General features: G+C 43.1%; 1 long non-coding RNA gene across 1 annotated transcript in view; it reads left to right on the plus strand.

The window, feature by feature from the left end:
* The first annotated feature begins 533 nt into the window (after positions 1-533).
* The window catches only part of LOC126458481 (uncharacterized), a 313,334-nt gene continuing 296,806 nt past the window's right edge, over positions 534-17,061 (plus strand). Inside the window, exon 1 of the long non-coding RNA XR_007585639.1 lies at positions 534-575. This is a non-coding gene — a long non-coding RNA (uncharacterized LOC126458481). The remainder of the gene's footprint in view (positions 576-17,061) is intronic.

Here is a 17,061-nt window from a genome sequence, read left to right on the forward strand (position 1 = left end):
ATTTCACTCAAGATATCTTGAGAAAAATAGACTTACAGCGCCTCTTTGCAGCTGAAAAGTCATTTGAAGATCCGGTAGAGGAAAGAAAGTAGAAACGAGGTGACATAAGAAAAAAAACTTTAGGTTGAGCTTTAATTGCATTTCCTGAAATTATGTTTTTGAAGTTTATGTAGCTTTTTCTTAGAATCTATGAAGGCTGCAATTATGAAATTTTGTACACTTATTTCTGTGACTCTCCCGCCGGAGGTTCGAGTCCTCCCTGGGGCATGGGTGTGTGTGTTGTTCTTAGCATATGTTAGTTTAAGTCAGTTTAGGTAGAGTCTAAGCCTAGGGACCGATGACCTCTGCAGTTTGGTCCCTTAAGAACTCACACACATTTGAACATATTTATTTCCATGAACCCTTTAAATGTTGTCTCAAGAATAAATTTTGACTGGTAAGTTAGGCTCTTTTGCTCAAAAATACTGGCGCTTGCGTTCGGAAAATACTGTTGCCTGACTCCTGTCCAGAATTTTTCACAGGCCGCACTGAGGGAAATCACAGCAGCATACCAGAGGCTACGAGAAGATTACGAGGTGATCGCTGATAAATAATATGGTCCTTGTGACGAGATGTCAGATATCAGTAACTTTCCGGAATGATAATCGTACATTGCTCCCCGCCTCGTATCTCATGTTGTGTCTGAATTGCTAACAGAGAAATTTGCAGCGTCCGAGTGAAATTTGGAACTAGTAAGAAAGTGAGCAGTGTTCAACCGGATTTCTAAGAAAACCCACATTCTACCGTCAGATTTTTAATTGCTACTTCGTATCTTATAACTGAACGTAAATATCAAGGAGTACTTTAGCCAGAGCCGGTTCAACAACATTTTTTCACACAAGTGACATATCATTTGCCAACCATTTCAACCCCCCTCCCCCTCCTCCGCCTCTCCCCCCTTTTGCATCGTACGTTCTCACCCGTGCCACCCGTGTCAATTTTCGATATACACATTATACAAATATTGCATTTGGGCGACAGGGACGCCGCAAGTGGCCACTGATGATTGTGATACGTTCCGTATTGAAATCTTAAGTTGCGTCTCTGGCGTCCCTTTCAGCTAGGTGCCCCAAACGGTGGCCTAAAACCGGTCCTGAATGTAGCAGATTTCCTAGATTTTACTGCGATGAGATAGTGAAGACGATGGTGAATTGTTAGTGAGCTGTTTTTAGTATTATTGATAAAGACGGAAGCCCTGCTCGCCTGCTTGCGCCAACCAGTGTCATTTCGGTTATGTTTCTTCATTGGTTATGCACACTGTTTTGTATGTTTTCTTTTATTATTTATATAGTGCGGGGAGGGGGGTAGTAGACAGGACTTGCTTGTGAAGTAGCGACAGTAACGAAACAAAAACTTCGTTTTGCTGACTGTGAGTTAGTTGATTTTCTTGGCGTTTGGTCCTGTATGTATTTATTATAAGTTGTAGTACAATAACAGATGCATAGTTGCTGCTAGTTTTATTTTATTTATCTATCAGGTTCCTTAGGACCACAGGAAGCAAAGGGACTTGATCAAGCAACAAAGCACTACACAATTTGCAGAATATCGATTAGAATATTTTTAAGAAAAAGAACTGATACAATATGAAAAAAAATCTATGAGAGAGCACACGAATAAATAACACAAAACCCGAACGAAAGCTTAAATAACCTGATTTAGAACAGATGCTCAAGGCAACATGCTGTTCATCTACTAACGTTAAAATTTTCTCATACGATTCTTGTCTGGTGTTCAATGGTGGTAACACTGGAAGAATCAGGATTCTTGTGAAACTAGGATTTGATGCTGGTTGCTTCACCAAAAACCTACTGAGGAAGATTGATTATGCGCGTATTGCCTTCTGAAATGTCAGGGAAGCATATTGTCAAAAGGTCGCTCCAGGAGGATCTGACTGCAAGAAAAGAGTTACACGAAGAGCAAAAAGACCAAATGTATACTTATGGCCAACGCTAAGGTACTTGTTCCTGGCATAAATGCTAATAGAATTTGTTTTCTGCATTTCCTGCGACTTTCATTTTTCAGAGTGTAAGGAACATTTCCTGCTGAGCGTTGCAGTTAAAAAGATGAAATTTGCTACAGACTTTATACATACTATAACACAACTTCCTGTGGTATAAAATTTTTTAAAGTGCGATTCTATGAAATTTATTTAAATTTTTGTGAAAGAAAAACTGCTATGTATCATACACATAAATTTAAAAAAAATGTTGCGTGGATTCTAAGACTGATATTAATTACTAAGATTATATTTTGAAAGTCATAAGTAAAGTAATCTTTGAGAGAATATTCCCCTCGTGATAGTATGTGTTCCAAAAGTTTCCAGCAACGTCCTTATTAAATTATTTGTCAAAAAAGTGAAAAACCTATCAAACAGTAAAAGTTACATCAGCCTGTACGTACGCGTGTATTTTCTCACATGTCCCCCTTAAACGATTTAAAGAAATCACTATAAAGCTAAACCTAAATGGCTGGAGGGGGATTTCCTCTCGAATACGAGTCCAGAGTCTTAACTGCAATTTCCATGTATTGTTTATTTGTTGCACTACTTACGTACTGGGTGTCTCTGACAGTCGCAAAGGTTGGCAGGACGTTATTTCTCAGGAAAGCTGCCTGGCACTGTATTCAAACACGGCCGTGAGTTTCTTTATCTTATCAAGTTGTAGACAACATTATATTGTGACACACGCATATATTTGATTCCTGATGAGCCATGCTGCTTACATTCCATACTCGTGTGGTCGGAGACCCAGCGAGACTGCAGTTGCACTAATATGTTGTCTCTTGTTTTGATTTGTCAACAGGACGTTAAACTCTAATCTCGCTTTTGCTAATCTTTACTTTCGTGGAGCATGATCCATTCTCTATTCGCAAAAATATCATCTGTTGTAAAGATTACTTAGTTTCAAATGTTCCTATACTTTTGCGAGTAAACAGTAAACAGCCTTGACAATCTGAAGCTGAACTACATGTTTTCAACAATCAGTTTAAGTCTTAAGAAACTTCCTCGCAGATTAAAACTGTATGCCGGACCGAGACTCGAACTCAGGACCTTTGCCTAGCGCGGGCAAGTGCTCTACCCAAGCATGACTCATGACCTGCCCCCACAGCTTCAATTCTGTCAGTACCTCGCCTCCTACCTTTCAAACTTCACAGAAACTCTTCTGCGAACCTTGCAGAACTAGCACTCCTGGAAGAAAGGATATTGCGAAGACATGGCTTAGCCACAGCCTGGGGGATGTTTCCAGAATGAGATTTTCCCTCTGCAGCGGAGTGTGCGCTGATGCGAAACTTTCTAGCACATTAAATCTGTGTGCCATACCGAGACTCGAACTCCGGTACGCAGTTTTAATCTGCCAGAAAGTTTAATGGTTCAAATGGCTCTGAGCACTATGGGACTTAACATCGGAGGTCATCAGTCCCCTAGAACTTAGAACTAATTAAACCTAACTAACCTAAGGACATCACACACATCCATACCCGAGGCAGGATTCGAACCTGCGGCCGTAGCGGTCGCGCGGTTCCAGACTGAAGCGCCTAGAACCGCTCGACCACATCGGCCGGCAAGCATGAAAGGATGCAGGTGGTCCACTATAATGTTCGAACAGTCCAACGCTGCCACGATATCTTCGATTATTACCACAGCTCCCAATGAAGCCAAGGTCATTTCCCCCGTAGCATAATATTACATACAGTGGGATCCACATGTTTAATAAGAAACGTAATTCATCCAATCAGGTGACAGGTTTCCATTTATCTGTGGTCCAGTTGCAATGCTCCATGTCAACTGCAGTCATAATCGATGACATTGTTGGGGCAAAATGGGAACACATAGGGGTCATCTCCTGTGCTGCCCCATGTTCAACAATAGGCACTGAACAGTGTACTCAGAAACGCTTCCACATCCACCAGCGTTGTACTCTGATGTCAAAGTTTCCACAAATAGCCGCCTATCCTGTTTAATATAGCGGGAAAGCCACCAAACTCCATATTTTGTGACGAGGCATGGGCACCCAGCACCTTGTGGCCTAGTCATGGTTTCACTTTCAACCATTTTGTACAGATGCTCACAACAGTAGTACGCAAACAGCCAACTAACTTCGCTATTTCCGAGATACTGGTTTCCAGACGCTGGGCCATAAATATCTGCCATCTGTCAAAGTCGTTTATGTCAATGTATTTCGCCACTTGCAGCCAATATCGTCGCTAGAATGATTCCCCATTTGTCTACGCTCCGTTTATATACATTCTTTTCTGTGTCATGTGTCTGCAACGCCACCAGATAGCATTCAGTCACGTAGTGGGCAGTAGCCATAACTTTTGGCTCATCATTGTAGACATTAATGGACTCACACTGAGTGAATCACTGTGTAACATAATTTAGTGTATGAGTAAAAGCGGAGTTAACATATATATAACAGTCAACCCCAGTACCACATTTTTTGCACTTAGAAGTATTCTTATTGTATTAACCTGAAGACATAGACACTTCCTAATTTGTGAAAATTCGCACATCCTACGTATTTTGGGAATATATTGTGGGGCAATGTGGTTAAGTGTGTAGGCAGGCTATGAAAGAATGAGGTAACACTGTACTGTTGCCAGATTTCCAATGATATCATCGATAATTTCACCATGTAACATTGCCAGCCCCCCCCCCCCCCCCAAGCCAATTCCCGTATGTAAAAATGGCGGGAAATTCAAAAATCCAAGATGGCGGATCTAGCCCAACTATCTTAAGTATAAAATCAGTGATGGTAGACCTGATACCAGCCACTATGACATCAGAATCCAAAACGCAATACAAGATAGCAGACCAGGCCATACGAGGCTAGCCTGTGTGATGTCATGATCCAAGATGCCAGAGTACACCGTTCGCTTGTTACACATTTTTACGAGCTTCAAACAGGTACAACTTATTTTCAGTTATCTGGGTAGTTACTATTTTATTTTTGTAATTTCTTGCGTGTTTGAGTGCCTACTAGACACAACCGTTTATTTTAATAACAGTGTAGTGTACAGTATCGCCGTTGCTACTGACCCTCGTATCGTACAGGCTTTTGTTCGTTTGGTTAGAACAGCTCAGTGTCGGTTAGACCGTCAGTGAGAGAGCACTTCGATTTCCTGCTGCTAATAAGGCGAGTACACCGTTCGCTTGTTACACATTTTTACGAGCTTCAAACAGGTACAACTTATTTTCAGTTATCTGGGTAGTTACTATTTTATTTTTGTAATTTCTTGCGTGTTTGAGTGCCTACTAGACACAACCTTTTATTTTAATAACAGTCTAGTGTACAGTATCGCCGTTGCTACTGACCCTCGTATCGTACAGGCTTTTGTTTGTTTGGTTAGAACAGCTCAGTGTCGGTTAGACCGTCAGTGAGAGAGCACTTCGATTTCCTGCTGCTAATAAGGCGAGTACACCGTTCGCTTGTTACACATTTTTACGAGCTTCAAACAGGTACAACTTATTTTCAGTTATCTGGGTAGTTACTATTTTATTTTTGTAATTTCTTGCGTGTTTGAGTGCCTACTAGACACAACCGTTTATTTTAATAACAGTGTAGTGTACAGTATCGCCGTTGCTACTGACCCTCGTATCGTACAGGCTTTTGTTCGTTTGGTTAGAACAGCTCAGTGTCGGTTAGACCGTCAGTGAGAGAGCACTTCGATTTCCTGCTGCTAATAAGGCGAGTACACCGTTCGCTTGTTACACATTTTTACGAGCTTCAAACAGGTACAACTTATTTTCAGTTATCTGGGTAGTTACTATTTTATTTTTGTAATTTCTTGCGTGTTTGAGTGCCTACTAGACACAACCTTTTATTTTAATAACAGTGTAGTGTACAGTATCGCCGTTGCTACTGACCCTCGTATCGTACAGGCTTTTGTTTGTTTGGTTAGAACAGCTCAGTGTCGGTTAGACCGTCAGTGAGAGAGCACTTCGATTTCCTGCTGCTAATAAGGCGAGTACACCGTTCGCTTGTTACACATTTTTACGAGCTTCAAACAGGTACAACTTATTTTCAGTTATCTGGGTAGTTACTATTTTATTTTTGTAATTTCTTGCGTGTTTGAGTGCCTACTAGACACAACCGTTTATTTTAATAACAGTGTAGTGTACAGTATCGCCGTTGCTACTGACCCTCGTATCGTACAGGCTTTTGTTCGTTTGGTTAGAACAGCTCAGTGTCGGTTAGACCGTCAGTGAGAGAGCACTTCGATTTCCTGCTGCTAATAAGGCGAGTACACCGTTCGCTTGTTACACATTTTTACGAGCTTCAAACAGGTACAACTTATTTTCAGTTATCTGGGTAGTTACTATTTTATTTTTGTAATTTCTTGCGTGTTTGAGTGCCTACTAGACACAACCTTTTATTTTAATAACAGTGTAGTGTACAGTATCGCCGTTGCTACTGACCCTCGTATCGTACAGGCTTTTGTTTGTTTGGTTAGAACAGCTCAGTGTCGGTTAGACCGTCAGTGAGAGAGCACTTCGATTTCCTGCTGCTAATAAGGCGAGTACACCGTTCGCTTGTAGGGTAAACATAGTCATGTGTAGGGACTGTGGTTGTTGTGAGCGGACGCAAGGAGAATTGGCCACTCTTCGGGGGCAGGTGGAGGCTTTGTCTGTTAGGCTCATCGAGCTCGAGGCGCAGGCGTCGGCTCGTAGTGGCGTTGGGGCAACTGTGGTGAGACCTATGCCTACTTCGGTGGCCTTGGAATCGCATGGAACCCCTGATGTCGCTGCGTCTTCCGGCAGTGAGCATCTTACCGGTCAGCCATCACTCCAGGGTGAATGGCGGACAGTGGTGGGCTCGCGCGTGCCTGGCCGAAAGGCGAAGGTGGGATCTGGCCGCGTGGCAGCTGCCTTACCCCTTTCCAACAGGTACGGGGTGCTTCCTAGTGGTGATGACATCGTTTCCGAGCCACCACAGGATGCCTCGCCTGTTGGGCCAGTGGCCGATTCTCCGGCAAGGTCCCGACAGTCACAGAGGGCGGGCCTATTAGTTATAGGGAGCTCCAACGTTAGGCGGGTTATGGAGCCCCTTAGGAAAATAGCGGGTAGGTCGGGGAAGAATGCCAGTGTGCACTCGGTGTGCTTGCCGGGGGGTCTCGTCCGTAATGTGGAGGAGGCCCTTCCGGCAGCTATTGAACGCACTGGGTGTGACCGGCTGCAGATAGTAGCACATGTCGGAACGAATGACGCCTGCCGCTTGGGTTCTGAGGCCATCCTTGGTTCCTTCCGGCGGCTGGCTGATTTGGTGAAGACAACCAGCATCGCACGCGGAGTGCAAGCTGAGCTTAATATCTGCAGCATAGTGCCCAGAGTCGATCGCGGTCCTCTGGTTTGGAGCCGTGTGGAGGGTCTAAACCAGAGGCTCAGACGACTCTGCGACTATAATGGTTGCAAATTCATCGACCTCCGTTATTGGGTGGAGAACTGTAGGGCCCCCCTAGACAGGTCAGGCGTGCACTACACACCGGAAGCAGCTACTAGGGTAGCAGAGTACGTGTGGCGTGCACACGGGGGTTTTTTAGGTTAGAGGGACCCCCCCTTGGGCGAAACGATAAAATACCTGACGGCTTACCAGAGAGGACATTATCATCGTTGATAAAGAACGTCCGTCCTCAGAGACCAAAAACAGGAAAAGTCAACGTAATATTGGTAAACTGCAGGAGTATCCAGGGCAAGGTTCCTGAATTAGTATCTCTTATTGAAGGAAATAGTGCGCATATAGTATTAGGAACGGAAAGTTGGTTAAAACCGGAAGTGAACAGTAACGAAATCCTAGACACAGAATGGAATATATACCGCAAGGATAGGATAAACGCCAATGGTGGAGGAGTATTTATAGCAGTAAAGAATTCAATAATATCCAGTGAAGTTATTAGCGAATGCGAATGTGAAATAATCTGGGTTAAGTTAAGTATCAAAGGTGGGTCAGATATGATAGTCGGATGCTTCTATAGACCACCTGCATCAGCAACCGTAGTAGTTGAGCGCCTCAGAGAGAACCTGCAGAACGTCGTGAAGAAGTTTCGTGATCATACTATTGTAATAGGGGGAGACTTCAATCTACCAGGTATAGAATGGGATAGTCACACAATCAGAACTGGAGCCAGGGACAGAGACTCTTGTGACATTATCCTGACTGCCTTGTCCGAGAATTACTTCGAGCAGATAGTTAGAGAACCAACTCGTGAAGCTAACGTTTTAGACCTCATAGCAACAAATAGACCGGAACTTTTCGACTCCGTGAATGTAGAAGAGGGTATCAGTGATCATAAGTCAGTGGTTGCATCAATGACTACAAGTGTAATAAGAAATGCCAAGAAAGGAAGGAAAATATATTTGCTTAACAAGAGTGATAGGGCACAAATCGCAGAATATCTGAGTGACCACCATCAAACGTTCATTTCTGAGGAAGAGGATGTGGAACAAAAATGGAAAAAATTCAGAAACATCGTCCAGTACGCCTTAGATAAGTTCGTACCGACTAAGGTCCAAAGCGAGGGGAAAGATCCACCGTGGTATAACAATCATGTACGAAAGGTACTACGGAAACAAAGAAAGCTTCATCATAGGTTTAAGAGTAGTCGAATCATAGCTGATAAGGAAAAGCTGAACGAAGCGAAAAAGAGCGTAAAGAGAGCAATGAGAGAAGCATTCAACGAATTCGAACATAAAACATTGGCAAACAATCTAAACAAGAACCCTAAAAAGTTTTGGTCATATGTAAAATCGGTAAGCGGATCTAAATCCCCTATTCAGTCACTCGTTGACCACGATGGCACCGAAACAGAGGACGACCGAAGAAAGGCAGAAATACTGAATTCAGTGTTCCGAAACTGTTTCACTGCGGAAAATCGTAACACGGTCCCTGACTTCAGCCGTCGCACGGACGCCAAAATGGAAAATATTGAAATAAACGATATCGGAATTGAAAAACAACTGCTGTCACTTAGTAGCGGAAAAGCATCCGGACCAGACGAGATACCCTTAAGATTCTACAGTGATTATGCTAAAGAACTTGCCCCCTTTCTATCAGCAATTTATCGTAGATCGCTGGAAGAACGTAAAGTACCTAGCGACTGGAAGAAAGCGCAGGTCGTTCCAATTTTCAAGAAGGGTCATAAATCAGATGCGAATAATTATAGGCCTATTTCGCTTACGTCAATCTGTTGTAGAATAATGGAACATGTTTTGTGTTCTCGTATTATGACGTTCTTAGATAATACAAATCTCCTTCATCATAACCAACATGGATTCCGCAAACAGAGATCATGTGAAACTCAGCTCGCCCTGTTTGCCCAAGAAATTCACAGTGCCGTAGACACTGGCGAGCAGATTGATGCCGTATTCCTGGACTTCAGGAAGGCATTTGATACGGTTCCGCACTTACGTTTAGTGAAAAAAATACGAGCTTACGGAATATCGGACCAGGTTTGTGATTGGATTCAGGATTTCCTAGAAGATAGAACACAACATGTCATTCTTAACGGTTCAAAATCTGCAGATGTAGAGGTAATTTCGGGAGTACCGCAGGGAAGCGTGATGGGACCTTTATTGTTTACAATATACATAAATGACTTAGTTGACAACATCCGTAGCTCCGTGAGGCTATTTGCAGATGACACGGTTGTCTACAAGAAAGTAGCAACATCAGAAGACTCGTACGTACTCCAGGTGGACCTGCAGAGGATTAATGCATGGTGCGACAGCTGGCAGCTTTCCCTAAACGTAGATAAATGTAATATAATGCGCATACATAGGGGCAGAAATCCATTCCAGTACGATTATGCCATAGGTGGTAAATCATTGGAAGCGGTAACGACCGTAAAATACTTAGGAGTTACTATCCGGAGCGATCTGAAGTGGAATGATCACATAAAACAAATAGTGGGAAAAGCAGGCGCCAGGTTGAGATTCATAGGAAGAATTCTAAGAAAATGTGACTCATCGACGAAAGAAGTAGCTTACAAAACGCTTGTTCGTCCGATTCTTGAGTATTGCTCATCAGTATGGGACCCTTACCAGGTTGGATTAATAGAAGAGATAGACATGATCCAGCGAAAAGCAGCGCGATTCGTCATGGGGACATTTAGTCAGCGCGAGAGCGTTACGGAGATGCTGAACAAGCTCCAGTGGCGGACACTTCAAGAAAGGCGTTACGCAATACGGAGAGGTTTATTATCGAAATTACGAGAGAGCACATTCCGGGAAGACATGGGCAACATATTACTACCGCCCACATATATCTCGCGTAATGATCACAACGAAAAGATCCGAGAAATTAGAGCAAATACGGAGACTTACAAGCAGTCGTTCTTCCCACGCACAATTCGTGAATGGAACAGGGAAGGGGGGATCAGATAGTGGTACAATAAGTACCCTCCGCCACACACCGTAAGGTGGCTCGCGGAGTATAGATGTAGATGTAGATGTAGATGTAGATGTAGATCTAGGCATACGAAAACAGCCTGAATGATCGCCAAGTCGCTTTTTCTAAGTATAGAATAAAAGTGGATGGAGGTAGAGTTATGGTTCCAGCTTGCATGGTTGCCACATCACTAATGCTAAGTTAAGACTCCAAGATGGCTACTGCGTTTCACCTGATGTCAAAATGGAAGTAGGCCACTTATTGTGAGTATAAAATCTAGGAGCACAGTTTAAAACAGTGGTAACCCGGTTGTCCCAAGTAAAAAATTAAATGTAAACAATTTCCCCCATCCATCTGACATCACAGTTTGCTGGCACTGCTTGCTTGTTTAAACAATTTCCCAATACCCCAGATACCAATGGTGGGAGATCACTTGCCCTGAGTTAAGGCAGTGTCATATTAAATAGATATGTTTGTGTGTGTGTGTGTGTGTAGTAAGATGGGATGAGAACAACTTCATCTTTATTTCAACTTTATCTTCAGCTTCATCTTTATTTAGACACAATGAGAGAGCCCCTGCCTCTGCCGACATCCCATCCCGTGTTGCCTCACCGAGTGACATGGCATAGTGATTAGCACACTGGACTCGCATTCGGGAGAACGACGGTTCAGACCTGCATCCGGCATCCTGATTTAGGTTTTGTGTGATTTCTGAGAATCGCTTTAGACAAATGGCAGGATGGTTCCTTTGAAAGCGCACAGCCGACTTCCTTCCCCATCCTTCCCTAAGCCAATGGGTCCAATGACCACCTTGTTTGGTCTCCTCCCCCACATCAACAAACCAACCAACTAACCATGATGCCTCCCCACAGAAGCAGTCCCCACTTCACTGTGATGTGTAGACCATTGTGCTAAGAGAGATACAGCTGGGACTTATTGTGCCACCACCTGGCAAGGCAAAATGCACGTACCGTGCTGTCACTCCCCCAACTTTCCCCCTCCCCCCCCCCTTTCACAATTGGCAGTCTCCCACTCTACCACAGGCCACATCTGCTGTGAGTTACAAACTGTGGCAAATTCAAAAATCTGAGACAGTTGTTCCGATTTGTGCCACTGGTATGTTATTTGTCATGGAGATGCAATCACTTCACCACTCCTCTCAGATCACAATCCCTGTGTCCTAAGCTAAAGTGATGAGAAATTTGGAAATACAAGTGGCACACACTTTATCCCACAATGAGAAATAGTGAAAAATTCAAAATCATTCTAAGTTTAAAGTGGCCAATGGCTCACATTTAGATCCCACACCAAGCTGTTATTTCAATTACCCTGGCAGCTAATTCAAAAATTCAAGCACCTTTGTCCTCTGGGAGAACTTGGACTGCAGAATGTTCAGGTAATATGTTTTTGAAATTCATCATCAAAAAAATAATATGCAGGAGTAGTGGCAGGTATGAAACAAGCTGTCCTTCTTCATAGACAAGCCTCACTTTCACTGGAGACACATTATTATTGTATGCATCATCATGTGACCACCGCATTTGAGAAAGAAACATCTTTATACTACACTACTGGCCATTAAAATTGCTACACCACGAAGATGACATGCTACAGACGCGAAATTTAACCGACAGGAAAAAGATGCTGTGATATGCAAATGATTAGCTTTTCAGAGCATTCACACAAGGTTGGCGCCGGTGAGGACACCTACAACGTGCTGACATGAGGAAAGTTTCCAACCGATTTCTCATACGCGAACAGCAATTGAGCGGCGCTGCCTGGTGAAACGTTGTTGTGATGCCTCGTGTAAGGAGGAGAAATGCGTACCATCACGTTTCCGACTTTGATCAAGGTCGGATTGTGGCCCATCGCGATTGCGGTTTATCGTATCGCGACATTGCTGCTCGCATTGGTCGAGATCCAATGACTGTGAACAGAATATGGAATCGGTGGGTTCGGGAGGGTAATACGGAACGCCGTGCTGGATCCCAACGACCTCGTATCACTAGCAGTCGAGATGACAGGCATCTTATCCGCATGGCTGTAACGGACCGTGCAGCTACGTCTCGATCCCTGAGTCAACAGATGGGGACGTTTGAAAGACAACAACCATCTGCACGAACAGTTCGACGACGTTTGTAGCAGCATGGACCATCAGCTCGGAGACCATGGCTGCGGTTACACTTGACGCTGCATCACAGACAGGAGCGCCTGCGATGGTGTACTCAACGACGAACCTGGGTGCACGAATGGTAAAACGTCATTTTTTCGGATGAATCCAGGTTCTGTTTACAGCATCATGATGGTGGCAACCCTGTTTGGCGACATCGCGGTAAACGCACATTGGAAGCGTGTATTCGTCATTGCCATAGTGGCGTACCACCCGGCGTGATGGTATGGGGTGCCATTGGTTACACGTCTCGGTCAGCTCTTGTTCGCACTGACGGCACTTTGAACAGTGGACGTTACATTTAAGATGTGTTACGATACGTGGCTCTACCCTTCATTCGATCCCTGCGAAACCCTACATTTCAGCAGGATAATGCACGACCGCATGTTGCAGGTCCTGTACGTGCCTTTCTGGATACAGAAAATGTTCAACTGCTGCCCTGGCCAGCACATTCTCCAGATCTCTCACCAACTGAAAACGTCTGGTCAATGGTGGCCGAGCAACTGGCTCGTTACAATACACCAGTCACTACTCTTGATGAACTGTGGTATCGTGTTGAAGCTGCATGGACAGCTGTATCTGTACATACCATCCAAGCTCTGTTTGACTCAATGCGCAGGCGTATCATGGCCGTTATTACGGCCAGAGGTGGTTGTTTTAGGTACTGATTTCTCAGGATCTATGCACCCAAATTGCGTGAAAATGTAATCACATGTCAGTTCTAGTATAATATATTTGTCCAATGAATACCTGTTTATCGTCTGCATTTCTTCTTGGTGTAGCAATTTTAATGACCAGTAGTGTAATATGTAAGTTGAACCGTGACTGTCGAAAAACGTGACATGTGTGACGAAAAGAATGATATATTACGAGAGTAATGATCTGTAACCTAGTTGCGTGCAGCATTTATAGATAAAAACCCTATCAATAGTTCCATGCCAAGATCCCAACACCTCCTAGCATTCAAGACCCAGAGGCTAAGGCCGCGACATGCCGCCAATAGGATAACAGTGACTGACAGTCGGATGTATCACAGCAGCCTTCCTCAGCAAGGCACACCAAACCTTTCCAATTCAGACCACAAGACGGCGTGGTCATTGGCTAAGGGACTCGCTGTCTGGCGATTTCTCAGTGCATGCACTCTGCAGTGCTATTCCTTTGCGCAAATGTATTTGTTGCTTAAAATGTCCTCACATACTATTGCTCTTTATAATTAGCTGAGAATGTTGAGTAGTTAGCTGAGAGTGTGTAGTAGCTAATAACCTAGTCAAATTTGAAAAAGGCCGGCCGAAGTGGCCGTGCGGTTAAAGGCGCTGCAGTCTGGAACCGCAAGACCGCTACGGTCGCAGGTTCGAGTCCTGCCTCGGGCATGGATGTTTGTGATGTCCTTAGGTTAGTTAGGTTTAACTAGTTCTAAGTTCTAGGGGACTAATGACCTCAGCAGTTGAGTCCCATAGTGCTCAGAGCCATTTGAACCATTTGAAATTTGAAAAGGACTACAATAATATAACAGTCTGATGATTTTTTTTTCATTGAAACTTATCTGAAAAAGCTGAAAAGACAAAAAATCTGTACAACAGTTTCTACATCTACTGCCAAGTGAATGTAATGTGATGGACTTTCTACCAGGGCACCCAGACTTAAGACGACATTATTGCTATTCAGATGTGTGGCGGAGCTCTTTCGATGGAACATTATTGCGAAAGTTTGAGGAATTGGCATTTTCGACAGACTACAGAAAGATTTACTCCCGCGAACATACATCTCGCTTAAGGGCTGTGAATGCAAGAGAAATGAAATCTCGTACAGAAACACATAGTAATTTTTCCATCGCTCTATTTGCGAGTGGAACAGGAGTGAAATCAACAAATATTGTATTGAAATCGATGAATTTTGCGTCATACCTGATCTCCTAGTATTGAACTTGCATACTGAAGAACCAATGCAGTTACTAATGTTATAGCACAAAAACCAAGAACTGCCCAATGTTAAGGCTAAATTGTGACAAAGTCCCCCATGTTTTAGTAAAATTGTAACAAATTGCTCGATGTTTCAATAGAATTCTAACACGATGCCATCACGTTACAATGAAATTGTAACAAACAGCTCGATGTTACAGCAAAATTGTAACAAATTTCCCTCATGTTACAGCAAAATTGTAACAAATTTCCCTCATGTTATAGCAAAATTGTAACTAATTGCTTCCGCATGTTACAGTAAAACTGTGACAAATGGCCCCTTGTTACAGCAAAAATTATAAGAAAATGCCTTATGTTGTTGCAAAACTGTAACAAAATGCCTCCTTTTACAATAAAATTGCAAAACAATGCTCCATGTCACAGAAAAATTGTAATAAAATGCCCAATGTTACAGTAGAATTCTAATAAATTTCTACATACATCAATATATACAGTAAAATTGTAAAAACTGCCCGAAGCATTGTGTTCTGTCCTGGCAGTCCCCACACTCTCTAACTACTGTAGATTCAGAAATATTTCAAAGTGTAACTACAGTTGGACGTATTTCATTGTTCCACAAGCTAGCAGGTTTGCAAAATTTCTCCAAGTCAACGTGCATGGCTATTTCACTAATCATCTCACGACACTACTCATCTCACACACATTATGACCCTCTGCAACCTTGGCCAGCAAAAGACTTTCCCCATAAGTGCCCTTGTTGAAGGAACCACACCTGCATTCATCAGAAGCGTTTTAGAAGTCCTATTTAAATGTGTGGTGCACCATGTGCAGTGTAAAAACATAGTGAGGCGTGAACCCGTAGATGTAAATTTTCTGTGATGTCGTTGCATAAGGTGTCATTTGCAGATTAAAACCGCGTGAGTAATTACGTTTGGTTCTACATTGTACAGGTTTGACAGTAGAGGAGCAGGTTTGACGCAAAATCCGCTGATTTAGATACAAAAGTAATTGATTTCTGTGCAATATTTGTTGATTTTGGTACTGTTGTACTTACAAATAAAGCGAAGGGAAGACAGCTCTCGTATTATAATCATATGGCATAATCTATTGTAATGAACGTCACATTTTTCCACTTTACAGCTTTTTCTGAGAATTTTCATTGCAAAAACATTAACAAACCGAAATGTCACTGCACACACTTCAAATTTTTCTTGGATTGTAGCTACAAAGTGGATTAGCGTGTTAGGGCATCTTAAGGGACTTACATAGTGTGTATGCCTCTGTAACTTACAAAATAATATGCGAGAGAAATATTTATTGAGATGGGTTCACATAAGAAATATTACTCTTTCTATAGGGCTATGAAAATAGTTTATTGAGTTATGTTCCATAGAGTTACAGCAATGAAAAGAACATTAGTTTTTTTCTATCATGTAGCTTATGTATTTAAACCATCTGTGAAGAAATCAGTGAAGTCACATTTATATCATGTTTTGTTTTGTAGCTGAAAACCTTCATAATGTTAGGGTGGGTTGCAACAAGCTGTACATAATATTTGGCTGTGCACAGATGGCTGTTGTGGTGGCGAAATGTTGATTTCAGTGACGTGTTTCAACGTATGCCTATCTTCATGAATGCACAACGCATTGCAACCTCCAAAACGATCTGCAGGCGGGCATGTGACGTCACCAGTTTCACGGAGCGATAAGCTTCCTCAGTGTGCTGCTAGGTGCCATGCTCGGTTAGAATGCCGACCATTACCTTACACCGCCATATACACAGCGCGTCAGACCGCACAAACAAACGGGGTTCAGTGTACTGCGGATAATGACATCAAATAAACATGGCATACACATCCAGCAAGTATGTTGGCATGTTGCTGATGCTCTACAATTCAGGTACTCTCCCTGAAAATGTCTATCTAGACATCATAGGCCAATGTGGATGAAGGATGATGGTCACCCAGCCCATACTGTGCGTGATGTTGTGAAGGACCTGAACAACAGATTCCCTGGAAGATGGTTGGGCGCCAAGGTCCTCAGAAATGGCCCACACGGTCGCCTAATTTAACACCAACAGATTTCATGCCAATAAAGCAGTCATGGCATGTGCTGTGAGATATCCTGGTCGAAGAACTCCAGCAGCCATTACATTCTTACATGCTGCTGAACAACAACTTTGGGAAACAAGTACTTTTGAGAAGGCACAGCAGTAATAGATGAAGACCAACAAAAAGTGAGGAGGTGGAGGAGTTCGTTTTAGCTTCAATATACCACGATTCTATGCCAGCTTACAACGCATTGCTTCAGTCAATAGTACTCATATCAGCCTTACATCTGTGTGGTGTATAGTACATGGTCACAGATTTCACCTGTACCACCTGACAAAGGCGCTGCATGGGGAAGATTTCAATTGGAGAGTTAATTTCTGTGAATGGGCTATGTGCGATTCACTCTGGACAACTTATAAAGTGTTTCTCTGATGAAACCACGTTCAGAAATTATGGTGCAGTGAAGTGTCATAATATGCATTACTGGCACACAGAAAATAC

The sequence above is a fragment of the Schistocerca serialis genome, chromosome 2, assembly GCF_023864345.2.
Source record: "Schistocerca serialis cubense isolate TAMUIC-IGC-003099 chromosome 2, iqSchSeri2.2, whole genome shotgun sequence".
In the NCBI taxonomy this organism is placed as follows: Eukaryota; Metazoa; Arthropoda; class Insecta; order Orthoptera; family Acrididae; genus Schistocerca; species Schistocerca serialis.